The following is a 25974-nucleotide window of genomic DNA, read 5'->3' on the forward strand; positions in this document are numbered from 1 at the left end:
AATTTCTCTTAAATGTACTAATTGGTGTTAAAATTACTGCCACTTGCTGATGTGCCAAACGTCATGAGTTAGGGGATTTTATAAACACACTTATCTGCAGTGGTTGATGCAATTCCCACAAATGGGGGGAATGATACTTTCTATAAGGATATTCTAATGTTTTACTTTTTTCATTCTTGTCACGTTTAGTATTTACATTTGAGTAATGCACTAGATTTGCTATAAAAATAATCTACGTATTTACAAATATAAAAATGAATAGCCATCATTTCTGATAACAAGATTGAGAAATACAATTATCTACTTATGCCACTCAGCAAAAGAACCAATCATCTTATTAGAAATAGAAAAAAATAAGGATATATAAATTTAATTATGAAGTAGTATGCATGAATGAAAGCATGTACAAGCAAGAATCCACATTTAACATCTACACAAACAGAACTTATCTAAGCAATGAATTGTCACACAAACAGAACTTACCTAAGCAATGAATTGTCACAACCTGAGATTACGCCTCATGTTCCTTATTGAGGACAGATATAACACCTCTCTTGATAATTCATTCCAGGGGGTTATCAATTTGGGAAACATCCACATAGCTAATGTCCTAATGTTGTAGTTTATTTCCTTTTTAACTGGTTATTCACTAGTAGATATCTGAGTCCTACAGCATCTGAAAGCCACTGTTATAAGCCTTCTCTTCTCCAGAATAATCCTAGTTCCTTTCACATTTTCCAACTTCTTAATCAAGCCTTATTGCTTGCCTAGAACTTCAACTCCTTCACTTCCTTCTTTTTGGTTAACTACTAAAACCGACACAGGAATCTCCAAGGGATCTCCACTAGTGCAGAGTATAATAAACTTACTAAGCTTTAAACTTATTCTCCCCTTTCCTAAGCGGCATTTGCCATGCTACCTTTGACTCCCATACAGTTCATCATGAAAACTTTCACCTGGGAAAGGAAAATTATTTTGAGAATCAGAAACTAACCATAAATCAATTCTCTAAGACTTAGGAATACCTACCCTTACACTTCTATATTCTTTCCTACCTTCAAAAAGGCAAACAGGGTTTTAAAAGCTTTTTAAGAGAAAAGACACCAGAAATTGGATAGGGCTCTAAACCACTCTAGTAAGAAATTTTAAACCTAAATATTCTCAAGTCTAGTTGCCAAAGAGCCTCATGCATAACTGTTTAGGGGAAACATAATTACGAGTATGGAAACTAAGTCACAATTTCAATCTAGAATTCCCTTAACATATTTGAGTTCTGTTGGCTTAAGCAAATGCAAACAAGACTTAAGAAGCCGTGTGGCCAAGGCCACAGGATGGCATTCAAACAGAAAAGAAAAGGGTTGTTTACTCTTTTAAGAACTCTATCCAGGCTGGGCACAGTGACTCATGCCTGTAATCCCAGTACTTTAGGGGGCCGAGGCAGGTGGATCACCTGAGGTCAGGAGTTCGAGACCAGCCTGGCCAACTTGGTGAAACTCCATCTCAACTAAAAATACAAAAATTAGCCGGACATGATGGAGGGTGCCTGTAATCCCAGCTACTTGGGAGGCTGAGGTGGGAGAATCACTTACCTAGGAGGCGGAGGTTGCAGTGAGCCGAGATCGTGCCATTGCACTCCAGCCTGGGTGACAGAGCGAAAGTCTGTCTAAAGAAACGAAAACAAACAAACAAACAAAGCAAAACAAAAAAACCGAAAGCAACTCTATCCAAATAAAAATATCCATTCTGCTACAAAGGAATTATGGGAGATTTTGCGGTAGCCTTTAATGCTGTTATATTATTTTTACTATAAACACAGGTAAAAAACATTCTTTCCGTTTAGGCATCTCAGTGTCTTGTACTACCACCTTCATATAAGAAACACATATTGCCACCAAATGATAGAATTAGAAAGAATCTTAAAGGTCAAGTCCTCTTAGCCTTGATAATTAAAGGCCCTCTTCTGCCCACTCACTTCAATAGCATTAAAGGATTATTGATGAATGAACTGTGTGACCGCCTCCACCACAACTGGAAAGTTTCAGGTTTAGAAATAGGTTCTCCATGAAAGAGTGCCTGGGAGTACTGCAGGAGTGCCTTATAAAAAGATCTGGCTTCTAAATGATGCTGGCGAAGAAAAAGGAATACAGGCCGGGCGCGGTGGCTCAAGCCTGTAATCCCAGCACTTTGGGAGGCCGAGACGGGTGGATCACGAGGTCAGGAGATCGAGACCATCCTGGCTAACACGGTGAAACACGGTCTCTACTAAAAAATTCAAAAAACTAGTCGGGCGAAGTGGCGGGCGCCTGTAGTCCCAGCTACTCGGGAGGCGGAGGCAGGAGAATGGCGTAAACCCGGGAAGCGGAGCTTGCAGTGAGCTGAGATCCGGCCACTGCACTCCAGCCCAGGCGACAGAGCGGGACTCCGTCTCGAAAAGAAAAGAAAAGAAAAGAAAAAAAAGAAGAAAGAAAAAGGAATACACCTTTGAGCACAGTTTTAAAGTAACAGTATGTTAATGCAAGGCAAATTTGTTTTATTTGAAAATGCCCCAATTTCCTAACTGTTGAGAAGACATTCTTGCTATTTCTTGGGGGTTTTTTGGTTTATTTGCTGGAATTTTTTGGTGAAAACAGAATCTCAATGCTAATCACCCAGAGTATCTTTTAAACATCCATGGTTTCCTTTCTGCACTAGAAGTTGATGTTTGAAGGGGGTAAGGATTGGAACAATTTTGCATCCATGTGGAAGGAAAAATCAGACATCTAAGATGAAGAGGGTAGAGCTTTCCTAATCTCTTCCCTAGATTCTCTCTAGTGGTCTAAAAAGATAATCAATTTCAATTCCCACCTGCCAGTCTTTGGCTGACAATAACATAGTTTCCTTTAGTGACTCTAAGAGTAGCTTATAAAAGGTGCATCTTTAGAGCAATCACAGTTTGCTCCGACAAGCAGAATTTTGGTCCACAGCAGTTTTCAGCCCTGTTCTAAGCAAACTCAGTGGCTACCCCTTTTAGCAAAGAAGACTGAAACACTAAAGTGCTGCACACAGAAAACACTCCTACGTATCCCGACCCTTCCTCTGAGCATCGGTGAATGAGATTGGTCCCTGTTCAAGCTACTGGATTTACTGTATTGGAGATCATTTATCTTAGAGGTATGGGCCTGGGATTACTCAGGGAATGAAAACCAAAAAGCTCTCTCAATACAATAGATTATTTTCTCCCAAAACCGAATGTTAGTTGTTTTATAAACCAAGTTGCACACCTAGATACATACACACAGCAAAAGAAAGAATAGAGAAAAATCCTAGATAATTCAAGTTTAAGAGTCCCCTTACAAACATACAAAACAATTTTCTTCAGGATATCAACATTATTTCAGAAACATGGGATTTTCTTCTTCAACTAAAGGACAATTTTCTCAACTGTTCATTTTGCATTTCAAGGCACCTTTTGCCAAAGGGTAAAAGGTGATCCCTAAAAATTCATCTGCAAATTATTTCTGTAGTTTATGTAAAATAATGTGAGATTACATAGCATCATGAAATGGTTAATGCTCAGACTCTTAGAGAAGGTTTTCAAAAAGAAAAACAGCATGAAAGATTACAGGTTACAAGGTTATAAACCTCCTTTTATTAAAGCAGAACAAATATAATTTTGAAATTACAGAAGAACAAAGAAAATTATTTTTTTCTGCAGACAATGAGCTTCTAACTAAGGGCCTTTTCTCTTGGGGATTTGTGTGGAGAGAAAAGAACAAGAGGAATGAGGAGCAGTCTTGCTAAAACAGCCTACTCTATAAAATGACCTATACAATTATTTTTACAGTGAGTGTTTCACCAGAGCAGAGACCTATCTCTATCTCAGTTTAAAAGTGCTTATTGCAAGGAACTTTGAAATGTCCAAATAAGACATCTGGTTTATTTAACCAAGCTAAGGAAAGAATTGCCTGACAAAGTCCCACCAATAAACTTTGTTAGCTCACTGGAAGAATAAACCCATTACAAAAATCATCATAAAAAGTCACCATCCAGGTGATCAGTCTCCCAGCTCCCTGACGTCATTCCCTGCTGTCGCTCACCTCCAGAGCCAGGTGTCCCAGGAAAGCCCTGGCTCTCTTCAGTCCTTTTCAGTGGCTCTGTGTGCTAAGAAATTAAGAATTTTTATTGTGTGAACTCCATAACTGACAATGTCACAAATTTACAAGCATGAAGCATAATGTCAGCAAGCCAAATCCTCTTTCTACTTTTTTCTGTCTGACTACTTTCTTCCACATTTATATCCAAAAAAATATATTAGAAATGACTGAATGGTCATGTGTTTCTTTCTGCCACCGGATGAGATGCTATGATAGAGATAAATCCATTTGCAAAAAGATAATAAATAAATGTACTCCAAATGTAAATTTTTGTATATTAGATGAAAAGCAAAAACAATCCCAAACTGTCTAACATCCTCAAACTTCTAAAGAAAATGAAAAAAAAAAATTCTTTCAGAAAATTTTATAGGAGAGTTACCTACCCATTGACCAGTTCACTGTAATGTGATTTGACCATCACTTCAAAGGTTAAGCTTGATAGAAAATACAAAATATCTAATGACACATATCGGAAACATGCTATGCCTTTCTGAATCAAGGAAACTTCAAAGGAAAGTTTCAAGTGTCACAAGAATTAACATTTCTTTTTTTATTAATTAAAAACAATAATTTTCTGGCCAGGTAAGATGGATCATACCTATAATTCCAGAACTTTGGGAGGCCAAGGTAGGAGGATCACTTGAGGTCAGGAGTTCAGGACCAGCCTTGGCAACACAGCAAGACCCTATCTCTACAAAACATTAAAAAATTCACCGGGTGTGATGGCATACACCTGTAGTCTCAGCTACTCGGGAGGCTGAGACAGTAGGATTACTTGAGCACAGGTGTTTGAGGGTACAGTGAGCTATGATCATGCCACTACTTTCTGGCCTGGGTGACAGAGTAAAAACTTTTAAATAAATAAATAAAACAAAAATAAAAATACAGATAACAGAGCATTATACAGCCTTTAGAAAGGCATGTTTACAAAAATTTCAGTAACATGATAAATGCTTATAATAAACTACCAAAAAGCATTCACAAACGGTAAGCTTATTTCTTATAAAAGACTAAAACAACTTCCAATGTTGAGAAAGTACTTAACAAGTAATTTCTTCTTTTCTCTTTTTCTTTTCTTTTTTTTTTCCTTTGAGACAGAGTCTCACTTTGTCACCCAGGCTGGAGTGCAGTGGTGGCATCTCAGCTTACTACAACCTCCATTTCCCGGGTTCAGGCGAATTCTCATGCCTTAGCCACCCAAGTAGTTGAGACCACAGGTGTGCACCACCACACCTGGCTAATTTTTCATATTTTTAGTAAAGATGGGGTTTCACCATGTTGGCCAGGCTGGTCTCACACTTCCAACCTCAAGGGATCCCCCCGTCTCGGCCTCCCAAAGTGCTGGGATTACAGGTGTGAGCCACCACTCTCAGCCTCTTCTTTTCTCATATAAGTTGAATAAATTATTCCCACAAAGTTCTTTGGGTCCCATGGCCTCCAAAGTTTTAATACTTGTCAGAATTATTCAAAAAATTTTAAAAAGAAAAAATAATCTTTTGTACTCATAATGAAGACAGTATTCACCATGTCTTGATATTCATTTTTACCTCGATGCCAAACACCTGTGATTTGTTAAAACACTGAAAATTAAAAGGAAACTAAAAATACTTACTAGCTTTCTAAATCACAACAGCTCATAATTTATTGATCAGTATTTTCAGAGACCCAGAAAGCTATGTCTGGATACACAGCTGAGTGAAGATGGCTATGGGAACCAGATTATTTGCCATCTCCAGGCATTCAAGTGTCCAAACTTCAATTTTATTAAGATGGCATCATGAATGTTTCAAAACATCAAAGTGAATAAGGCCAAGAATGGGAGCAGACTATCCCCTGTCATGAATACTCCCCATGTGGCTGCTGTGGAATGCCAGCATGCTGGAACTTGCTGCTCACCTCACAGTGTCTCATTCTCTTCAGGATGGCATTGCTGACTTCCCAGCAATCGGGAAGAGAAAAATTCCAAGCCTAGGGTGGCTCTTTTTCTGAGCTAGTTATTGCCCTTAGTTTGATATGACGTGTTCCTCAGTTGAGTGTCACTGTCTTGCCCAATGCCACAGACAACTAATGAATCCCAGGGAGCTGCCATCTTAATTCGATAGAATGTGACAAGTTTAATAATGTCTGAGCAAATAGATACGGGCCATAAGGAGGAGTCACAAACACAGTGTGACTTCATGCCTGGCCTCAAGGAACTCACACAGTTCCTTGGGTGAGATGCTTTGCTTCCTGATCTAGAGTCACTAGGAAAGCCCAAGCAGGTGCCTCGAGGAACCCGGTCACAGACAAATGACTTCACACATAACACAAATGTTCCTGCTTCGTACCACTACCTTGCCCCTTCCCCAAGAAGATGGAATGATAAGTTCTTGAAGGCCAGAGGAAGGGGGATACTTTTAGTGGGGCTGCAGTCATTATCCTGAATCCATACACTAGTCCCCCAAAATCAAGCACTCGATTCTCCATCAACAGAGCTGAAATGGGCTCTAATTTTTGGTAACATTGCCAGTGGTAAAATCTTGGAAAAAAAAGTCATTCATGTTCCACGCTCCACTCAACTCTTTTTGTTGTCCTGAAGACATTAGGTCCACTTCTACTACTTACAGCCATGGGTTTAGGATAGAGACAGAAGATAGACCAGTCACTATCATTTCATACAAGCTCATCTGATGGCACGAGCAAAGCGCCCTGAAAGTGCTGGAAGGTGCAACCAACTCTCCTGAGACAGGCCGGAGAAGACTCCATGAAAGAGGTGCACTAATTCAAGGTGGGTCTAGAAGAATGAAAAATGCCTCCCCAGCAAGGACTTCCCATTCAGGCAGAGCTAACAGCTGTTTCATGTAGAGCATGCATGCATGCAGGGCAAGTGCATCCAGGTGAGAGGGAATGGAGAGAGGCGAGTGCGAGCCAAAAGGGAAGGGAACAACATTGGGCAGTGTCCACTTTGTGCCACATACTGTGCCAGATCTTCACTTACATGACCTTTCATACTGCCCCCCCACCAACCTCCTAAGATAGTCATGCTGCCCTACACTAAACTGGGGCTCTGCAAGGTGAAGTAATTTGCCCAAGGTTTCATAGCTCTTACGTAGTAATGCTCTAATCCTCCTGTGATTTTCAAATTATCCTTGGCAATGGGATTCTTTCTTCCAAACAAAGTCTCAAGTGAATCATAAGTAGCCCAGATCATAAAAGGTTCACTATATATATCTTTAAAACTATCTTTGAAGGAGAGCCACTTCAGGAAGGCAGCCAGATGGCAGTGTGTTCTGGAGTGAACGGAAGAGGAAGCCACAGATCAGAGAAGCTGCAGACATGTCGGCTTACCAGACTTTCAAATGTTAACCTTCAGTCAGCAATTTCTCAAATTCTACTGGATAAACTATGGACCTAAAGGGTAAAAACCAAATAAACCTTTCTGGTTCCTAGACTTGAATTTTAAAATGACACTGTCTTTCCATAAACTTTTAATTTGCACATCTCAACAACAACAAAAAGGTAGCCTCTCATTGTCCAGGTAGAATATCACCCTGTCTGTATGGCATAGCACGAGGCAGTTTTGACACCACCCTCAATGTTCTGCGGTTGTCACAGAAACATGGTGGACGTTCTCTGATCACTGAACTGGGAGGAAAATTGTTAGAGTCTCCAGCACTGTAATCCGAGCCTGATACTTGTTCTTCTGCAACTTCTCAACTGATGTATGTGTCCAAGGGAAAGTCAACTTCCACAAATATAAACATCCTCTCTCATCAGGAAAACAGTGCCACTTCCCTCACGGGCCATCTTTAAAGATGGTTCACCAAAAGGCACAGATTTGAAAAAAACAAAACTATATTTTTTTGGTTAGGGGCAGGCAAGAGGATGGATCATCAAATACAGCCAGCAATATCTAGCACTGCTTCTTATGACACATTGCTGATGAAGGTCATCCATAACTGACAGACACTTATGCCAGGACAGATAGGACCACTGATAAGTTCCCCTTCTAAGCATTCAAATAAGATGAGAAAGGCGCCAAAGGATTGATTGGAGGCTTCTTATTAAACAGGAGATCCTGAATGGCACTGTACTAACTCCCAGATGACTCAAAGTCTAGGAGAGTTTTCACCTTATACTTCTAAGTCATAACTTAAGAGAGTACTATGGGTATATTAAGCATTGTTAGGTGCTTTGATAACTCCATTTTAAAATTTACTTCTGAAACTTAATTTTTATTTTTTTAGAGACAGGGTCTCGCTCTGTTTCCCTGGCTGGAGTGCAGTGGCATGACCACAGCTTTCCGCAGCCTCGAATTCCTGGGCTCAAACATTCCTCCTGCCCCGGCCTCCCAAAGTGCTGGGATTACAGGCATGAGCCATCATACCCAGGCTTAATTTTTGAATAGTGTAAAAATTGTAAAAAATGAAAAGACTATGTTGGTAGATTAAGAAACATAAAACAAATGTAGTTAATCACCTTAGCTGATTTTGAATTTTTTCATATTCATTTCATGTACTACCAGTGACTCTCTACTATGTATTTCACTGTAGGGAAATAAGAACAAGCATGTGATGTTCGCTTAGGGTCCACCATCACATACACAATGGGCCAAGATAAGCTCCCAAATGGGAAGGCTAAATGAAACCTCCAATAAAAGTTGTCTTTTCTCGTCAATTTTAAGGAGCTAAAATGCATTCATAATAAAAGCCAGGGTAGCCCTCAGAGTCTTCTGATAGCTATTCAATCACTTCTTTTCTAAATTTTATACTTTCCTTATAGTGTCCTGGCAAATAGCTTAAACTTCTATTTGTGGCTTTAAAAACATCTATAACAAAAATAATATATCACCTAGTAGTAAGCCTGCAGATGCTTTAAAAAAGTATAACGGCCTACTAAACTGGAAGGCAGCAATGGAGTTGACAGTAAGAATATATTAGTCATCAGCATGATCATGAAATTGACCTTCAGACGCACTATTCTATCATTATTTTATTGTGAAGGTATGACTATGTCTATCCTGTTCTAACAGTATCAACAACTATGACATGAAATTAAAAAAAAAAAAAGATTTTCAGTAACTTGTAATCCCATTTCACTCAAAAATTTGAAGGTTATATACTACATCGGAGTTGCACTTGTAGATTAAACTGAAGAAACGGAACCCAAATATTCAAAAAGGGCTTCAGTAAGGACCATGTGTGAACAAAGCTTTATTGTGAATATCATGTAGCTTTCATCAGCAGTGGCACACCCCAGCTTTTCTCCTACTACTAAGGCTGCTACTTCTCGGTATGCTCTCTATCCACCCTGAAATGTAGAAATTCCCAAAGCTTGTTCCTAAGCCTCCTTCTTTTCTCAATCTCTATTCTCTCCATAGCTTTATTTGTCAACTACATACTAATGATTCTTAAATTTAAGTCTCCATTCCATATTTTTCAACTGAGCACCAGCCCCATCTGTCTGTCTGAGCTCCTGCCCCATCTGTCCCATCTGTGCTCTTTCCCCTAAGATGTCTCACAGGCATCTCAAATTTAATGTGCCCCATACTGAACTCATGCCGTAACTAGTCACACCGACTGGTTCTAGCCAGTCTACGCAGAATGCGCAGTAAGGGTTTTTGTATCCTCTGCTTCACAGTTTGACACTGGAGGGTGGAAAAGTCCATCCACCCACAGATCGTGTTAACCCCACCATTTTTTGTAGGTGGGACCCATGGAGAGGCATGAAGCTCAATTGCGCATGCGCACATTTCTCCCTTCGTTAATATTTATGACTCTCCTATGGCTTATTGAATATGCTCATTTAGCCACCACAGCATAAATTCCTGTTCCCTTTGTTCCTCCCTCTAAGTATCTGTTTCTGGCTTCTGGCTAGAAGCTATGCTTCCCAGCCTGTCAGAATGGCCACCCCACAGGCTGTGTAACCCTTTATGAGAAAGAAAGTCTCCCCCTTTTCTAAATTGTAATTTTTTCCAATTTAACAGTGTTGTCTGAAAAATTCTCCACACAGCTCTCAATCAACAACAAAATTTTGTTCACACCTCCTGAGGTTTGAATGTGTCCCCCAAACTTCATGTGTTAAAAACTTAATCTACAATTCAAAAGTGTTGGAGGTGGAACCTCTGAGAAGTGATTAGGCCACGAGTCCTCTGCCCTCATAGATGGATTGATGCCATTATGGAAGGAGTGGGTTAGTTATTATAGGAATGGTTCCTTCATAAAAAGAATGAGTTGAACCCCCATATGCTCTCGTCCTTCTGCCATGAGATAACGCAGCAAGAAGGCCTTCACCAGTTGTCAGCACACTGATATTGCCAGCACTCTACTAACCCAGTCTTCAGAACTTGATAAATACATTTCTTTTCTTTTCTTTTTGAATTACCCTGTCTGTGATATTCATGTTACAGAAGCATGAAATAAACTAAGATGCCATCCAAAGTAAAATATCACTCCCTAGGCTTGGGAATTCTGTGGGCTATTCTTACTCAAGATCTTTTTTTTTTTTTTTTTTTTTTTTTGAGACAGAGCCTCACTCTGTCATCCAGGCTGGAGTGCAGTGGCGCGATCTTGGCTCACCGCAACATCCACCTCCCAGGTTCAAGTGATTCTCTGCCTCAGCCTCCTGAGTAGCTGGGATTACAGGCATGATCCACCATGCCCGGCTAATTTCTTGTATTTTTAGCAGAGATGGGGTTTCACCATGTTAGCCAGGATGGTCTCCATCTCCTGACCTCGTGATCCGCCCGCCTCAGACTCCCAAAGTGCTGGGATTACAGGCATGAGTCACCGTGCCTGACCAAGATCTTTATTAATATCACTCTCACATTACCACATGATTTCTAAGAACATTGAATTTGAGTTCAGGCCCCATCAGGCAGGCCTATAACTGACACAGACACCTGGGATTTTACTCACTGAATATTTCTTCTGAGACTAGTAATAAAAGTGAGGGTTAGGCCCCACAAAACCCCCACTGATGGGCCTGAACTCTAATTAAATATTCTTAGAAATCATGTGGTCACATGAAAGTGATATTGATAAAGGTTAGCTTCCCAGCAGATACTTCCCATACAACTCAGAGTAAAGTCCAAAGTTTCCTTGTAACCCCAACAGCCTCTGTGAGCCCCTGCTTTGTTCTAATCTATGCTAATGCTACTCACACAGTCCAAGCCAACTCCCCCTCTCCACACTGACTCCTCATGGCCTTTGCACTTTCTATTCCTCCCGCAGTGCACTCCTTCACCAGATATTCTAATGATCTCTTCCCTCACATCATTCAGGTCTCTGCTCAAATGTCAGACCTTATCAAAGAGGCCTTCCTTGGCCATGCTACTCTAACCCCATCCTAACGGCTTTTAGTCCCTGGGCTCTGCTTTATTTTTCTTCTTACTATTTGTCACAACAAATTATACATGTACTATCTGTCTTCCCCAGCTGGAATATAAGGCTCATAAAGACAGGAACTCTGTTTTGTTTCCGATTACATTTCCAGTGCCTAAAATAGTACATGGTAAGTACTCAGAAAATATTTATTGAATGAATAAATAAAAGAATAAATGAGTGAGGCTCTACTGGAAATGAAAGCAGCAGGATTGAGGCCTCTTCCAATCTAAAACTACAGGAGGACTTGGAGGAGCAGCTTAGGTCACTGTACTCTGAAGCCAAAGAGTCAATATGTAGCCCCACATGCAGGAGGATAAAGAAGGGAGGGCTGGGTTCATGGGGCTCTAGGTAGGAATAAGTCCCAGAGGCCTGCAGCCAGATAGGTCTCCTGCCAAATAAACAGATGAGATTCTGGCAGTTGGGGCAGGAGAACAGGGAATCCCTAGGGTGATATCTCTAGAAACGAGAATTGCAATGCAGGTGGCCTTGTTACTTGGAGATGGATGGCATGTGCTGCCTTTTCATCTGTGACTTCTTTTTTGTAATCTCTCTTTTCAAATCACTTAACCAAATACCAGACTAAAGGAATTCCTGAATTAATTCACAATCTCACTCCTCATTACTGCCACCCCAGCGTAGACTCAGGGAGTACCATATAGCATCTTACTGCAAAACTCTTTCCCTTGTGCTAGGTACTTAGAGTATTACCCAATGGCTCTCTAGCCTGTGAGTTTCTTGAGAAAAGCTTGTTATGCTCTTAGCATAGAACACAATGGCCAGCACTTAGTATGCGCACAATAAATGTCAGATGACTTAATAAGTATATTTGGCTAGATCTCCCAGAAGACATTGAGCTAAATATTCATTAACAAGCATCATTAGTTATATGTTATTATTGTCTTATATTCAATTATGCATGAAAAGTTCTGAATGGAGGTTATTTCAAGAATTGGGAGACTCACAAAATAAATAAGGAATTTCCACAAGTCAAGTAAAGTGTGATAAGACCAAGTGATATTAATAAAATCTTTATATAAAATGTGGACTTTCCAGAGATTTCTACTTAACTAGAGAGAAAAAAAAATGTATGTGAGGAAGATGATTATACTTGTGTATTTTTTTTTCAATATTTCAATTTTAGCATTTTGAATACAATTTAAAATTACTGTTAATATTTAGCGTATAAAGAACATATTATCCATATTATCCTTTTTTTCAAAGAAAAGGCTTAGTATTTTCATAAAAATACTGTTTTGTTTGATTTTCCTTAGTGCAGTGGCTCACACCTGTAATCCCAGCACTTTGTGAGGCCAAGGACAGGTGGATTGCTTGAGGTCAGGAGGTCAAGACGAGCCTGGCCAACATGGTGAAACCTCATCTTTACTAAAAATACAAAAATTAGCCAGGCATGGTGATGTGTGCCTGTAGTTCCAGCTACTTGGGAGGCTGCTTGTGGAGTCCCAGCACAAGAATCGCTTGAACCCAGGAGGTAGAGGTTGCAGTGAGTCAAAATCACATCACTGCACTCCAGCCTGGGTGACAGAGTGAGACACTGTCTCAAAAAATAATTAATTAATTAATTGAATGTGATAATTATTTAATGTGACAATAATTAAATGTGAAAATAATTTAATTAATTAACGTGATTTTTATATCCTAGGTTAATTTTTTTCTTACAAATAAAATATTCCATATGGTTAATTCGGTAACATTTATCAAATACATATAATGTACAGGTCAATATGCTAGACTCAGTTAAAGAATACAAGTTTCACATAGCAAAAACTCTATGGTGGACTTACTAAGCTCTATATATTCTTTTGAAATTGCTATTTATATTTAGTTACATTTATATATTTATTAAATCTATTTACATGTTATATTTATATTAAAACCCCTTTGTAAGTATACATACTGTATATGAAACGTCCTTAACCATATAGTGATACATGATATATCTTGACCATAACTACACATAGTCTCTAATGTGAGCATTGTTTTTGCTCCCAATACCAATATCATCATTACAGTGAAGTAATACTTTGCATTCTTCATCTCAACACTCATTTTTAATAAATGACATCAAACATCATGCTCCAAAAGAGCAACCTTCTAATGGCTTTCCAGTGCACTGAGTATAAAACCTACTCCAATGCCCCCTTCCCAAATATGTGAGGCTGGCTCCTTATTCTCTCGCAGGTTCTAGTTCAAATGCCTCAAATGCAGGGAGGTCTTCCTTGACCATCTGATCTAAATGAGCCCATGCACTCTCCATGACATCAGATTCTTTACTTTCCTTACAGCACTTTTGATGGCCTGAAATTGCCTTGCTCATTTATATGTTTCCTGTTTGTCTCCTCCATTTACAATGTAAGCTCCTCCATAACTTTTTGTTTTGGTCATTACTGGATCCCCAGCTGGCAGCACAAATATTTAATGAATCCTTTATTAATAAACTTTCTCCTGAGCCAAGTTTACTTTTTAATGCATGTCATAAGAGCGTTTATGTGTCTTATAAGTAAATAAATGTATAAGGCATGAATTCCTACACAGTGTTCTGCGTTATTGTTGTGTAAGAAGTTCTGTCTCACATTTGACAAAATGAGTCATAAATATAATTTAATAGCACCTACTGAATGAATCTCCCTAAATAATCATTTGTTGAACAAATGAACAAAAATAATATTGTTCAAAATTATTGACTGAGATCCGTAAAGGAGAATAGAGTTATTACAATATAATAATATCCTTCAACTTTTAGAAGAAAACCAAAACTTTTTTATTTTAGTTGTAAATTACTTTTGTAGGAATATAGTAGTTGTGGAAAAATTGAAACTGGCACTCAAAAACCACCTCAAATCGACTGCGACAGTAAGTTTAATAGTTCTCTGTACTCTCAATAAGTGTTTTTAGACAATAAAATACCCCGCAGAGGTATGTGTAAGATCTAAATTCCTCTTCTGGAATAAGTCAAAGTTCATTGCCATAAAACTAGGTACTGTGATGTGGTTGAATTTTGTTTGGAAAGGAGAGTAAAACCAGAAGTTTCAAAATTTAGGAACTTTGTTTCTGGGCAATCAGTGACTAACATTACAGAAGTTTTCTAGGGGAAAAATCTCAAGCATTTTCATGGCTGGGTGAGGTGGCTCATGCCTATAATCCCAGCACTTTGGGAGTTTGAGGCAGGTGGATTACCTGAGGTCAGGAGTTCGAGACCAGACTGGCCAACATGGTGAAACTCCATCTCTACTAAAAATAACAACAACAAAAAAATTAGCCTGGCATGGTGGTGTGCCCCTGTAATCCCAGCTACTTGGGAGGCTGAGGGAGGAAAATCGCTTGAACCTGGGAGGCGGAGATTGCAGTATGCTGAGATCATGCCACTGCACTCCAGCCTGACTGGTGACAGAGCGACACTCGGTCCGGAAAAAAAAAAAAAAAAAAAAAAAAACTCAGGCATTTTCAGATCCCAGCTCCCAGCAAAACTTGGTCTAAGGTCACCTGCTGAGGATATAGCCATGGACAAAAGAGATATAGGCCTACTTTCACTTGGGTTACAGCCCCAGTGAAAAGCGCAGTTAGAACACTCCATGAATACTAGGACCTAATATCCAAGGCTACAGAGGTGGGGCTGTCAGGGGTTTCGCTCTGCAAAAAGGGGCTCTCAACCTACATCAATCAGCTTCTCTCATGGGCTGCCCCACAGTAGAGTCTGAAGAGTCCCCAAACAGGATGTGTATAACACTGGCTTTCAAAAAATCATTCACAAGCTACTTTTTCTGTCATGGGCCCCTATCTGCATGTTCAGAAACACTTATAAGTAAATTTTAAACAGTGAAATGAATCACAATATCTCACACAGTCTACATTCTAAAAGGGAGATTTGGGTAACAAAGGAACAAAATCAGCAGTTAGCATAAACTATTCCTTTTTTCAAAATGGTAGCTTTTTAAAATTTAAAAATAAAAACAACCACCTAGTGAGAGCATGTGAAGGGTAGTTCCATGCACTGTCAGTCATAACTTCAGTTATTTGCAAATCAGTTTGGCATTAAGTATCAAGAGCCTGAAATTTTCATACCCTTTGACCCAGGAATTATCGTTCCACAAATCTTTTTTAAAGAAGTAATCTGATAAACATACATAAAATGGAATATAAATCCATTTATAACCCTTATGCACTAAAAAGAGAATCTGAAATTTGAAGAAAGATTCATCAAAGTGCCGTTTATAATACCAAATATTTGGAAATGGCCTAAAAGTCCAATTTTAAGGGACTAGTTAATAAATTATGATATGTCCACATAATCCAATATTATACTGACATTAATAAAGCTTGCCTAGAAGTTGGAAAATATTTAAGACATAAGATTAAGCAAACACAGTAGGTTGTAATATGCTATTAAGCAATATGGAAAAAGTCATTAAAAATAAGGAGAAAGAAAGTGCCAGAATGTTACGAGTGCCTTTGGGTCACAGGATTATAGGCAAATTTTCTCCCTGACTTTTATACTTAATGTATTTCTCAAGGTTTTTATTGGGAGTGTGTATCGCCTTCATGATTAGAAAATATAACATCTCTTCAGAAATGCTAACTCCATTTTATGACAAATACTCGCACATGTATGTTCACTAAGCCAATCTGACTGACTTTGCCAAGGGAAACAAAATTTGTGTCTCTCTTATGCCAACCTCAGCTTAGAGACAGTACTGAGATTCTTTGGATTCATCCTGTATTTAAGCCCAAAGATGTTGACTCTCAAAAGGAAAATATTTTTTTTTCTCCCCAGCAGTTGCTAATCTATCAGCACCTCTGTGATTAGCTCACTATTTACAAGAAAGAGCTTACTCTTATTCAGCATTGCTTTTGTGTCACGAGCCTCTAATATTCTTTCCATATCTCTACCAGCTTTATTTCAAAGCATCGTAATCATTTGTTTACATATTATTCTATTGAGTTGTTCTAAAAGTTTTATACATGGTTGTTTTACCTCTCCGAATAGGCTACAATGTTCTCATAAATATTTCTATTTTTACACACTTTCTCATTCCCCTTCCTCTTGTCGTACATATATACACAGTCGATTGCACACACATCCAGTCACACACCTAAGCAGATACAAATTTGACCTTGTATTTGTTGGAGAACGATATGATGTCACTCACATTCTACTAGTAACTCATTTTATTTAGAGCATCCTCAAGTACACACCTTTATAACTAGAGTGTGTTTCATGAACCTACTACATTCAGCATGTGCTAGCGAGTGTCCTCTCTCCCTCTCTATATGTATCTACCTCTTAATTTTTCATATTTCAGGGCAGAGTATCTGTATGTATAAAGGTAAATTCAGGCCATGGCAGCTGGCAGAGGTCCCTTCTCTTGAACTGAAATCAGTGACTTAAATTAAGCCTTCCAAACATCTGACTCGCTGACGTATCTACCCTGCATAATGATAGAGATCCTGTACTGAGGGGAAAAAACCTACTAGATTATTAAGTTTTCTGCCAAAGCTGGATATAATCCTGCTGGACAATTCTCTTCAGACAGTCTGCTCTTATCTCACACTCAGATGTCTAAAAGTTAGCTTACTGTCTTCCTTCACAACTATATGCCCCTGCTGATTTCCCCATTTCCATCTCTCAGACTTGATATTGACCTTGTTCTGCTAGCACCAGGATGACTCCCTGAAGATCCAGAAAGAGGTCTGGATTCCAACAGATCTGGGTTCCATGCCAGCTCTTTCACTTTCCAGTCTGGCTCCAGGAGCCTAGGCCAGTCACTTAACCTTCTGAGTCTCCATTTCCTGGCTCAAGAAAAGTGGTGGTGGAGGGGAGGCATAATATTTACCCTTCTGGAACTTATAATGAAGATTTAGTGAGATTACGTATCTAAGGCACATGGCCTTACAAATGTTAGCTCCTTTCCCTGACAGTGCCTGACAACTAATAAAATCCTGTCTCCCTCTGAGGAGCTGCCCATTCCATATTCTTATCGACTTACACCAGGAAGGATATTTAAAGCCATGGCAGATGGTAGAGTTCCTGTTCTCAGGTCAACAATCAAACCCCAGTTGTTCTATTGATCTGCCCATCTGTTCGACTTCCTGATAATTCTCCCATTCACTTTCCTTGCTATACCCCAAACCCTAAACCCAGAATCGATGCATGTGATATTCTTTCCTTTCCAAGAATGTCTTACCTTGACATTCTTGTCCAGGTAGGCTCTGAACATGAATGCCATGCGCTTTCACCCTAATAACTTCTGTTCTGTGCCTTCTATTTGACCTGGAATTCTGGTACTCTCATTTCCTATCAGAAGGGCCAACCTTTAGCTGGTCCTTCAGTGTGGCCTGATACAGTGAATTTGACCTTGAGGTTGAAAGGTAGTTTTCCATAGTGGTTAAAGCAAGGCTTTGATGTCCGACTGCCAGGGTTTGATTTCCAGCTGTACTGTCAAATGGCCTCATAACCTTCAGTAAGTTATTTACCTCCCTGACTTTGAGTTTTCTCTCATTGGAGGGCTATTGTGAGATTTATATAACATTAATATAATAACTTTAAAGTATGCAACATGAACCTACCATACTAAGTAGATCCTCGGTAAAGGTCAGTTCTATGCATGCCCCTAGCTCTCATGGTGACTACAGGCCTCCTGTCTACACAATCCATTTGCTATTAACCTATCCACCATGCACAGCCATTTCACCTACTGGCCCGGGCTGACTTCCTAGTCTACACCCTCCTGGTCTATTTCATTGCACAAATGCTTCTGTCAACACAAACGCTCCTTCATCCTGACGTATAACCTCACAAGAACTTCATAATATTGCTCACAAATTCTTGCTGCCAATACTTTAATTGGAAACTTATCATCTTATGCCTCCTAAATGATAATCCTAATCTGTGCCTGCCACTCCTCTCTGCCCATTTCCAACAACCCAAGGAATTTGCATAAACAATAGTCCTGTGTTAATCACTTCAGCTCCCTGTTCAAATTTTCACTGGCTCTACAATGGCCAAAGTAGGGGGTCTCCAATCTCATCATCACTAGATGGGCAGGGCTTTTGGAAACAAAATCTCTGGGCTGGAAATAAGGTACAGGGATATTTGCTAGAAGTACATAGATATGAATAAATGGTGGCTTCCCATTCAATAGTATTCTGGAAACAATCCTCCTTTTAATAAAGTTTAAATATGAGGGCATTATTTCATAACTGGGCTATACCTTGCTTGGGAAAAAGATCCCACTTTTGGGATATGCATAGTCTTGACATCTGAGATGCTTCCATGTGCAAACTCCAGATCATCGTGCAGAGGGCTGTCCCAAAAAAGGAAGGAATTTTTCCAAATAATAGACACATTGTTTTTGATTGGCAGCATTATATTTTTGGGAGAACCACACCTCTATGTAATCTTGACAGAACTGCCCATCATAGTGCCCTACCAGCCTCCTCCTCCTCATCCCAGCAGCAGAACCACATATACACAGGGTTGAGCACACAATTTAGTCCAATGCAATCAGAGTAGCACTCTCCGCTAGATACAGAGACCAATTCAATTACCACTGATCAGGGTCAATCAGAGCCCTTCAAGGAGATTTATAAAAATGGGACCTGGAAGAGAAAGGACCTCTTTGTCTCATAGATGAAAAGCTCAGGAATGTGGTTTTAGAACTACCCACAGTCATCTTTCTCCATACTCAGAAAGAGTGCCTCAGAATACAGCTGACCCAGAGAGAAGTGGGGCCGAGAAACGGGGAGAGAGAGAAAGAACCCCAACAAAGTTGTGTAAGTCTCTGAGTTCCAGCCATGACTGAAGCAAGGACCACCTTTGGACTTTCTGGTCACATGAGACAATAAGTCCTTTCTTGCTTTACCTAGTTAAATATTCACACATGCAAGCAAATGAATCCTGAGTAACTCCCTTCTACATGAACACAGAGTGGGGTGGTGAACAGAGTGGGGTGGTAAGCGGGGACTTGTCCCACTTTGGTGTACTTCATGCTCAGGGCAGAGTGATTAGGGCTCTACAGGAAGGAATGCACAGACGCTCATCTTACACCTTGCTAGATTTCTATGCCTTCTGTGTAATTTCACCTCTGGTAACAAAGTTTCCAAAGCACAACTTGCAGAACGCATCCGATCAGTTAGTGATACAGTGGCCCCAGAATCCTCGCCTTTATATGAAATACATAGATTTCCTTTTTCCAGCATCACTAAAAGTTCTTGGAAGAGTCCTATCAATTACTCTGTGGTAGTCAAACCCCTAGAATTCCTGCTGGGGAAGAGGGCACCTTAGGGGAGGAGCGGGCACAGAACAAGAGCAGTCAGATTAAACATCAATAATCAGAATTCAAGGCATTTCAGGAAGTCTTGAGCTCATAATTGGAGACTTCTGTGTTCCAGAATGTAACCTAAATTCTTACTCAGAAATTCAACTTCACTTAAAATCTGACCCTAACCTTACGTCTCTCCCCTGTTTACTCAGGGTTTCCAAAGTGAGCTTTAGCTTCTCCTATCTCTACAAATCCTGCAGAAAGGCAGTGGCGCATACTGGTGCAGATGTACTTTGCAGTAGTAGTCCCGGCTTCATCACCTTTCTGCTCTAATTACTTCTGAGGGTGGTCATGAAAATCAATCACCATCATTTGTGAAAATTCATGGAAAACCACCCAGTACTAACTGAAAGTTGGTATTTTTATTATTTAATTATGTATTTTCAATTAACATAATCAATGTTAGGCCAGATGTCCCAGGCCAGACATCTTTTACTTCTCTTTGCCATTTCCCATTCAATACAACTAGCAAGACCCTCCAGCCTGGCTTCCTTTGACCAAAACCCTACAAACCACCCTCCTACACACACACACTGATTTCTGTCTCTCTTTAATTCTATGAGAATTTGCCTTGCAGCATTTTTAAAAGAGAACATAAAGATCGCCAGTCCAAAGCCCTCATTCTGCAGATAAGGGCACCAAGAACCAAAAAGGCAGAGGAATTTACCCACTTACCCACAGCCACCTAGTCAGTGATTCAGTCAAGATGACAACTCCCCATCCAGGTCCCTTTGCAACACACTATACTGCTTCCCAGTCTGCACTGGTCCCCTGCTGCTCTCAGACCACCTCAGCTGCCAAGTGATCTGTGGTATATTCATCAGTCCCCTCTCCATCAGCCTATAAGCCTATAGAAAAGGCCTGGAGGGGTAGCTAGGATGACACCACAACAAGCACTCACTGATGTTTTCTGAGGTTTTAAGCACATATCAGATCTCAGCAGACAAAACATAGTGTAAGTCCAGGAACAAGTGGATCTGCTTGATAAAACCGTAAATCAGATATACATTCCTTAATAAAATGAGGTTCATCTCATCTCATTGCAGGTTTGGTTTTCTGTCGCTACACAAGTTATTTTTCCTCTTTTAAATTCTACCCTCTATTTGATAAGTAATGTGTATGACTGCAAGGGCTTATTTTTTATCCTCTACTAATTTTGCTTAAGAAATGTAAAAGGTGACATTTGCTTTTATCTTTGTTCTTATCTATCTTTCTAAGCTAAATATGAATTCCTTTCCTTTATGCTAAGAGTCATCATGAGAAGTAGAGTATTTAACCAATCAGTTCAGATCTGCTCCCTCTATATGTCAGTAGTTACCCTTTTCTGTCCAATGAGCTATTGTCAAAATTCTGAAGCTACACAAGTCCAAATATAGCAATGTAACTCTTGGAGTATTCAAAAGCTTCATTAAAAATTCCACTAAGTTAAAATAACAAGTACAACCATCCCTCTTTACAATAATCTTTCCTGAAGAATCCCTCCTGATTATGCGTGTCTTTAGACACTATAGGCATTTACCTAGACCTGCCTCAAAGGCAACAGGTGAATTCTTTCTATGCTAACTGCCTGGAAATTACATACAGGGACTTCCCACACAACTCTACTGAAGGCTTTCCCAGCCTAGATACAAAGCTAATTATAACCAGGGTTACAAATTATAGCTAAATTATCTCATAATTATGAGCTATCTAGTAGGACTTGATTAAAAATCATTCTCAGTGTGTATGTTTTACAGTTAAAAAATCATAATGTTAAATTGTCAAAGCATTGAACTACAGTTTCCAGTTAATGGAAGCATTATTTTCTGTTTAGAAGGACTTCTATTCTTCACTTGAGGTGTTTAAAAAGAATGAAACTACAACCACATGCTTCTGTGTAGGTAAACAGTGGGAAAATAAAGTAAGGTTTTAAAAGTTTCAAAATTAAGTCTACTTTTCACAAAATGATAAGGTTTTCTAGTATCAGTAGTCAAATAATAAACTGAAGGTCTTTTTATAAGTGTTTCCATGATTCAAGAAATGACAAAGTAAATAGCTTTCACAACCTCTGGTAATATTTATGCATACAGCCCTATAGAAAGTGTGCCTCTGAACTTGGTTTGATTGCAAAACCAAGAATTCAATATTCTTTCTCACAAATAAGAATAATTATCGATTCTTGAAATGTTTTCTATGCAGTTGTCCATAACTACTTCTGAAGGTATTCAGAAGAGACAAGGCAAGAGACACTCTAGTCCAACATATTTAGTTTTTAAATACACCAGACTAAGGTGGACGGGGGCTGATTACAATTAGTCAATTACATGTATATGCTGCCTTTCTCTCTGACATTACCAATGCCTGATACTGAACAATGAATTGTTACATAAAACACACACACACACACACACAAACACACGCACACATTTCTCTAAATCAAACAGCAGTAAATACAGAGAGCTTGCGCCTACACAACATGAAGTGTTGGCTTGAACAATTTATAGCAAAAGAATGATTAATGAAGCAAATCTTAGTAGCCTTCAGTCCTCTCTCTTACAGACAAGACTACAGGGAGAAGAGTAGTGCTGAATTCTGCAAATAATTGCTTTGCCTCTCCATTTTGCCTGTGTAGATTCTGCCCCATCCAAATACTGCTTTAGGAAACCCTGACCATACTTTGCTCAATCACAAATGAACACTGTGGACATTACAGAGAATGCTGACTCTCAGGAACCGAGACAAAGGAGGGTGTTGCTTGGAGAAACCCAGCCAGGCACTCCAGTACTCCGGGTTCTTGGAGGCTGTCCCCCACGGCTTCTCTCGCGCTCCGGGCACTGGGGAGTCCGGACCCGGTGGCGGACTTGGTTTGTTTCCCAAACTTTAGGAGAGACAGCGTTTACCTAACTCTGGAGGCTGCAGCGGAGAGGAGGGCAGGGGGCTGAAGAAGTGCCCGGTTTCGGCTGCGGTGGCCGCCCACCCACCTCCCCACTCGCGGCAGCACCCTTTCCTTCCCCTCACCTGTCCTGAGCACTGGGCCCTGGGGGTCGGGTCGCCTCTCCCGGTTCGCAGTCCTGGTCTCAATCCAGGAGCTGTCGGGACGTCGGGCGCCTCTGGAGGCGGACGAAGAAGGCGGCGGGGTCGGGGGCGTCAGCGGGAATCTCGGCCGCCGTGGGCAGCCGCGGTCTCCCTCCCCATCCCAGGGCTCCGGCGGCCACCGCGGACGGATGAGTCAGGCGAGGGGGCGGGCGGCAAGGGGTGCAAGCGGGCGGAGGGTGGGGGCGCCCCTATGCCCGCACTGGGGGGGCACCGGCGGCCTCCGGGCATGGGACGCGCTGCTGCCGGTGCTCACAGAGGGCCTCCGCCATCCGGGCGCAGAGTGCAGGCGCGCCTGCCCTCGGAGGGCACTAGGCGCAGCGAGCCGGGCAGGGGAGAGGGAGTCGCCGCTCAGACGGCGCCGCCACCGTGTCCAAGAAAGACAAAAGCGACCGGGGATGGGAAGGGAAAAGTTTTCTGCTGGGCTCCAGATGGATCCCAGCCCCAAACCTCACGCCACAAAGCCCCGAAGAGGCGGGTTGGGGGCGGGGGCCGGGGCGGGCTTCCAGAGGCGTTGCTGTGCGCCTGCGACCCCGTATGGTGCCAATCTTGCCGCCGCCCCAAAACCTGTGGGAAACCCCAGTCCTGCCACCCCCTCCTGGAGGACGCAGACAGGATCCGCTCCTCCCTCTGCAGGAGCCCAGGCCGGCCGATCCGCGCCCCGGCCACAAAGTTGCACTTCGAGAGCCCGAATCACCCGCAGACAAACCCCATCTTTGGGAACAAAGTACCCGCTTCCAGGCGCTCTTCCCGGGCTGTAAGGCCGGCGTGCGGAAACGGACACACCCACCCGCGGGGCCCGCCTCTCGCTACCGCGGGACCACGGGTTCCAGAGCCAGGGACTCGGCTCCCCCAGTTCTCCGGAGCGGCTGGGGAGCTCCAGCCGACTCGGGGTGTTCCCGGAGCAGGCGCCGCAAGACCCTGGCTCCACGCCCCTCGGACGCTTTCTGCTCAGATGCAGCCCGGCGGGCCGGGGTCCCCCTGGCGGGCTGCGCGGGCGCTGCGCTAGCAAAGTCAAACCTGGCCGGAACAGACGCGGCCAAGGCCCGCTCTGTCCACGCGTCCCGCCGGCCCAGAAAGGGACTCCGGAGAACGGCTTGGGGGGCGAGAACCGTGGGCGGGGGGAATGGAAGACAGGGGGAACTGAAGCACGGAGGGCTTCGATGAGCAGTGCAGATGTTCAACTCCAAACATCAAAGCCAACGGAGGTTCAGGTTACTCCTCCCTGACCCCAAACATCCAGTGAGTGGAGACTGTGTCCTGTTCATAGAGTGAAATATGTTGTCTTTAATTCGGCAGAGACAGTGATGACTGTATATATGCAGGCCAATTCCGTAAGTAAAGTTTCATGTAAAACTAATTACCGGATATTCCAACCACCCACCAGGCCTGTGCAGAGAAGGCCAGCCGTATGCGCAGGGGATGTGCTATGCTTGTGTCCCCTGGATGTGTTTTAAGTGACAGAAGGCAAGTATGATATTCTGGTGCAGTGTATTTGTTTATTTCAGCATGTGATCTGTTTATCTCATTTTCAGGAAAAGTTTGCTTCTGGAGGTTATAAAATATATGTTTGGGGGGTGGGGGAGATCCATGCAAAAATTTCCACGTTAGAAAAATATCTTTAAAATCAGATATGGCAATGAGAAGAGACTGTAGAAATGGATTTCCCATGGTATTACCTTCTTGCCTTGACTAGAAGAATTTAGAGATAGGGCTCTTTTAGTGGAGATGTCACAATCAAACTGTTTTATAAAAAGAAAGAAAAGAAAACTAAAGGAGTTGGGGTGGGGGAAGGATGAGTCACCTTTAAAAACCATCTGTAGTTTTATTTTTACCCCACCTGCATCTTGTATTCTAGCCCACAGCCACTTGCTCAGTTCGCTTAGGTTTTCTTAAATGCGTTTGTCAAGCACCATATCAAAGGAGTGTGCTTCCATTGGGCCTTCCTCCTAGTTGCCTCTACATTTTATAAAGAAATACACTGAAGCCACATTGTCTATAAAGCTCCTGAGAGGGAACACCCTCCTGGTTCCCCTCACTAGCTAAGGAGTGAGTAATAGGAATAGGCTCATAGCCCATAGATCATTTGAGATGACATCCTCTCTAAGACCCATGGTGAAACGTTTAAAATGGTCACCTAGCCATTTTAAGCATTGAGTGACTGAGCCGTCCTCAAAAAGAGACTGATGAGAACCATGAAAAAAGGAATAAGCACATTCTTAGGACCACAGATATTGATGCTTCCTCATTTATGAACTGTGAACTCAGATTTTAGTGATTTACCAAAAAAGAAGAAAGATGGACTAAGTGAGATCACCAAAAGGGAATTATTTAGATTTATTTTTTAAATAATTACTGTTAGTCTCACAAAAGACAGGTAAAATGGCCTGTAAATAGAGGATTATTTGCAATTCAGTACTCCGAGCAACTCTCAACATATTAGTTATAAATTTTCCCTGACATTGAGTGCTCAAGGGAATCTCAGGTAAATTATTTATCTTTACTAATGGCCAATATTTTTCCATCTGAAAGTGAATATACCATGCCAGTAATGGATTTTTAATTTAGCTGCACATCTGCTTTGGAAATAATGGATAGAAGTCAACTATTTTCTACTTCTCGCCGTCAAGTAGCACTGCACTTCACACATAATATTTTTTGCTGTGTCTATATGAGATGTGTAAATTTCCACTAAAACAAGCCAACCTTATAAGAGTGCATAGTAGAAAGAGAGTAATCCAAGTGTCCTGTAATCCAAGCTCAACCACCTACTAACAGAGGGACTTTGTACCTCATTTCTCCCATCCCTTAAGTAAGAACAAAGTATCTATTTCAAAGTATTATGAAAATTGGCCGGGCGCGGTGGCTCAAGCCTGTAATCCCAGCACTTTGGGAGGCCGAGATGGGCGGATCACGAGGTCAGGAGATCGAGACCATCCTGGCTAACACGGTGAAACCCCATCTCTACTTAAAAAAAAACTACAAAAAACTAGCCGGGCGAGGTGGCGGCGCCTGTAGTCCCAGCTCCCCGGGAGACTGAGGCAGGAGAATGGCATGAACCCGGGAGGC

The 25974-nt window shown here is 41.3% G+C and overlaps 1 protein-coding gene across 2 annotated transcripts in view; it reads right to left on the bottom strand.

Annotated features, from left to right (window-relative positions):
- The window catches only part of TMEM200A (transmembrane protein 200A), an 86132-nt gene extending 62396 nt beyond the window's left edge, over nucleotides 1–23736 (bottom strand). The window contains exon 1 of one of the 2 annotated variants that reach the window (XM_033235481.1): nucleotides 22831–23736. The gene's annotated coding sequence lies outside the window, so the exon portion shown is untranslated. The remainder of the gene's footprint in view (nucleotides 1–22830) is intronic. The other variant, XM_033235483.1, reaches the window with a different exon arrangement.
- Between the last annotated feature and the right edge of the window lie 2238 nt (nucleotides 23737–25974).

This window comes from Trachypithecus francoisi, unplaced genomic scaffold, assembly GCF_009764315.1.
Source record: "Trachypithecus francoisi isolate TF-2019V2 unplaced genomic scaffold, Tfra_2.0 Lachesis_group15, whole genome shotgun sequence".
Taxonomy (NCBI): Eukaryota; Metazoa; Chordata; class Mammalia; order Primates; family Cercopithecidae; genus Trachypithecus; species Trachypithecus francoisi.